Source organism: Amborella trichopoda, chromosome 6, assembly GCF_054954075.1.
Source record: "Amborella trichopoda isolate Santa Cruz 75 chromosome 6, AtrichopodaSantaCruz75HAP2 v2.0, whole genome shotgun sequence".
NCBI classification, from domain to species: Eukaryota; Viridiplantae; Streptophyta; class Magnoliopsida; order Amborellales; family Amborellaceae; genus Amborella; species Amborella trichopoda.
Window position 1 is genome coordinate 6000392 of NC_142341.1, and position 4674 is coordinate 6005065.

Sequence of the window (4674 nt, forward strand, 5' to 3'; positions counted from 1 at the left end):
TTTTCGTGCCAAATCTCGAAAAACACCATTAAATCACTTTTTTCAGATATTTGACCATCGGATGAATCAAAACATGGATAAAGGTGCCCAAAAAAAAAACATAGATAAAGGTCACGTCCCTCTAACCCTAGTTTATAAATAGGACCAAATACACAACCTGGTCATGCTCCAATCCCGCTGAACAAAGGGCACCACGATTGTCAACATTTTTCATCACAGTGACGAAACATGGCCTTGTTCGAAAAATTTTGTATCCCAAAACAAGGCTAATGAATGTTCAATAAATATTGTGTACATTAAATAAATATTCAATGTGTAGGAGTACCCTGATAAAATCCATTATATAATTATAATTAAATGAAAAATAATTATTATTAACTATTGATTTATAATTATATATCCAATTTATCTAATTAGATATTAAAATAAAAATTAATAATCTAGAGAATGATAAAGATGGATAGACAAAAAGGATTAAATTTGAATAAATTAATAATGAAGAGTAAAGGGGTAACCATCTTGTGCAATATATAAAAGAGAATATACAAGTATAATGCATTCACGATATTTACCAATAATTGGAGTTACATTTGTAATTATTGTAATATACATTACATTTAAGTCTCTTACCAAAAAAAGTCTTCTCTCCATTTGATATGTCTTGAACTATTTCATCCATGTTCTCCCAAAATTGTCTCTTAATTACATCCACTAATCCTACTTGAGATGCATAAGCACTAATAATGTTAATTATTATTTTTTAATATAAATTTAATTAATAAAAGCCGATCACCTATCACTTTATATATATATATATATATATATATATATATATATATATTAACTACTTTGTCTTTTAAATCTTTACCTACCATTATGCCTATGTCATTTCTATTATTATCATTTCTTTTAAACCAATGTTTATACATATCTATTTCTTTAATTTTTTCATCATTTCTATTATTATCAGAAATCAGAATGTCAAAAAACCCCTTACCTATTTTTCACTACAACGGGTCGCTTTTGAGGAATTTCCTAGTTAACCGATAAGATGCCGCTTAGGGGAACGCCCTAGCATAAATATGAACAGTGGGTTGCCTATTTTATTTTAATTCTTTCACAATCGAAATTTAAGTTTAACCCTCGAGTTTCAAGTTCCCATGGATATTTTGATTCATTTCATTTTTTTTTTTTGACCAATTTATTTAGTTCATTTATTACAAGTTATTTTTTATAATTTTTCAAATATACATGTGGCATAAAAACCTTCAAACTTTCCTGTCCATCCAATTTAAAAAAATAAAACAAATATACTATTTTAAGCCATGGTCATTCGTATGAGAACACCTTCTAACCAGTGCTTCGAAACAAAATAGGGTGTCGAAGAACACAAATGCCAAAGCACGAGAGAGAAACGCAAAAGAAGATCGTAGTCAACACAAACATGTTTTCTCCCAGCCATTTTCTCCTAGGCGAGCCTCAACTGGTATTTGGGCAACTCATATACTATTCAGCAATCTATACCATACTATTCAGCAATCTACAACTCATACTCTCCAGCGATCTAGAAAATTGCCAACCTAACCCAAAAAGAAAATTATACAACAGAGTCTCAAGAATAACAAGCCATTTAGTATATTTATTCTAAGAGGAATCATAAATGTCAAAGAGGAGGACTACTTCCTTTTCAACCTCCAGTCTATTGCTAGTATTGTGCTGTAACCTACAATCCGTGGACCCAAGAAACAATCCTCTCTCTCTCTCTCTCTCTCTCTCTCTCTCTCTCTCTCCTTACTAGAAACAATCCAAAGATCCTTGGTCCCCAAGAAACATTCCTCTTATTAAACACCCCACCCCACACCCCCTTCTCTCCAATAACCTCCACCCTCTCCAGGTCTCGCCCATCTCTCTCTCTCAAAGTCTTCTTGGCCCCAAAACTCTCCATCCTACTCCATACCCTCTCTCTCTCTCTCTCTCTCTCTCTCAACATGGCCCCAATTCTCCTCCTTGGTCCCCCAGAAGTTCACCTCCCCAAAAACCCAAATTCCAGCAATCCCCATCATGAAACCCTGAAATCTGGCTACCCCCAAAACAAAACCCAAAATACCAGTGACCCATTCATGGACCTCCTAAACCAATACTCTGGGAAAGTGCTCATGGGTCGAACTGAAAACAACTCTGCCACCTTCCTAACAACTGGGAACCCATGCCTTGACTTCTTCTTCCACATTGTTCCCAATACTCCGCCTGAAAAAGTCACTCACCTTCTCTCTCTGGCTTGGAATCATGATTCTCTGACTACCCTCAAACTCATTGCTCAGCTCCAAGGAGTTCGAGGACAAGGCAAATCAGATCGAGAAAATTTTTACACAGCTGCACTGTGGCTTCACCAAAACCACCCAAAAACCCTAGCCAAAAATATCCACTTCTTTGGGGAGTTTGGATATTTAAAGGACTTGCCTGAGATCCTGTTTCTACTGATTGAAGGACATGATGCTCGAAAACTAAGAAGAGAAGAGCACCAACGAAGGAAGAGTGAATCAAAGAAGAAATATGCATTTCGCTGGATATTCCGCCGACGGAGAAGGATCAAAATATTCCCGAGTCGTAGACAGAAAACGGCAAATCCAGTCAAGAAATCGAACCGCCCAAGAGAAGATCGTGTGGCTGAGGCGCTTGCGAAGGGCAGGGCTTTGAAGGCCAAAGCCAAGGAAGAGAAAGAACAGAAGCAGTTAAGACATGCAAGAAGAGCATTGGAGAGGTATAATTCTGACCCCCAATACAGATATCTCCATGATAGGATTTCAGAAACTTTCGCCAACTTATTGGCCTCTGACCTAAACCATACAAATTCTGGTAATACCAAATCCCTGAGCCTCGCAGCCAAATGGTGCCCATCTTTGGACTCTTCGTATGATCGAATAACCCTAATTTGTGAGAGTATCGCAAAGAGGATCTTCCCTAAAGACTCAGACCCTGAATACAAGCTTTTAGAGGAGAGGTATTATGCCTACAGGGTTCGAGATAGGCTGAGAAAAGATGTGCTCGTGCCTCTTCGAAAAGCCCTTCAGCTCCCCGAAATCTATATGAGCACAAATCGATGGAGCACTCTACCTTATGATAGAGTAGCCTCAGTGGCCATGAAAACCTACAAGAAGCTCTTTCGAAAGCATGATGCAGAGAGGTTTGAGAGCTTTCTAGGAGAAGTAAAGAGAGGGGAGAAGAAGATAGCAGCTGGGGCTTTGCTTCCTCATGAGATATTGGCTTCTGGTGAAGACCAGGTGGCTGAGCTTCAATGGAGGAGAATGGTTGAAGACATGAAGAAGCACGGGAAGCTTAGCAACTGCTTAGCTGTTTGTGATGTTTCAGGATCCATGACAGGTACACCGATGGAGGTCTGTGTAGCCTTAGGGCTTCTGGTTTCAGATCTTAGCGAAGAGCCATGGAAGGGGAGTGTGGTAACTTTCTCATGCAATCCCCAAATACACAAAATTGAAGGGGAAACTATCTTTGAGAGAAAAGAGTTCGTGGAAAGAATGGAGTGGGGCTACAACACTGATTTTCAAAAGGTTTTTGATCTGCTTTTGAAGGTTGCAGAAAGCGGGGGGTTGGAGAGAGAGAAGATGATAAAGAGGTTATTTGTTTTCAGTGATATGGAGTTTGATCAGGCCTCTATGAGGAATTGGGAGACTGATTATATGGTGATAGAGAGGAAGTTCCGAGAGGGAGGATATGGGAAGCCTCCTCAGATTGTGTTTTGGAACCTTAGGGACTCGAGCTCTATCCCAGTTGTGAGTGGGCAAGAAGAGGTGGCACTAGTGAGTGGTTTTCAAAGAATTTGCTAGAGGGGTTCATGGATAATGGAGGAGAGATAAACTCTGAGCTCATAATGCAGGCTTCTATAACAGGGAAGCTTTTTGATAAACTAGTTGTCATAGACTGAACCAGCTTCTTCAACGTAAACAATTAAGGAATGACTTGAATGAAATGATTTTTATATTTTCCTGAGAAGCCTTGAATGAAATGAGATTTTTTAGTTGCTTCGCATTAAAAGAATCAAGGGAAACAATATAGTGAATATACTACAGAAGACTTTGTAGTTTATTGCTAAAAGACCACACAAAAAATCTTACTTCGAAAAGGAAAATCAAGGGAAACAGCCGAATACAGTTTAAAGAACCACAATATTAGAGAGCAGTACTTAAATGCTCACAGAACATATATTTATTGAAATAAGAAAAAGAGAGCCAAAGCCCACAAACATGCAGGATGAATAACACATACTTTGGTTGGTTTTATGTATGAATGACACACGAAGCCCTGCATACAGAACATAAATTGCTAAAACCCATCATTCTATCAGTTTTCTCAAATTCTCAAATTCTTGATAACAGAAGAATTTATAGGGAAATGTTATGTAGACAAATATTTCTTTTCAGTTTCACAAAACAAAGATTGATGGAACATGGGCATTCAATTGAATAAAATTGCATTCATTGAACGTTTTATTATCAGTAAAAAGAATTTTTATGGTAAGCAGAAAGAGATGAAGATGGGAAAGGACATCCCCTCCATCAGAAAATAGGATAAGGGCTCATTTCGCCTCAACTATAAGACTCATGTCCAACCATCCACTTTGTAGATCCTGATTCCAGGCCAGGCCTATGGGCCTGG

General features: G+C 38.0%; 1 non-coding gene across 1 annotated transcript; it reads left to right on the forward strand.

Annotated features, from left to right (window-relative positions):
- The first annotated feature begins 933 nt into the window (after positions 1 to 933).
- On the forward strand, positions 934 to 3988 carry LOC18434365 (uncharacterized). Its single transcript, XR_016058407.1, has one exon. It is a non-coding gene; the product is annotated as an uncharacterized LOC18434365 (transcript).
- Positions 3989 to 4674: the final 686 nt, after the last annotated feature.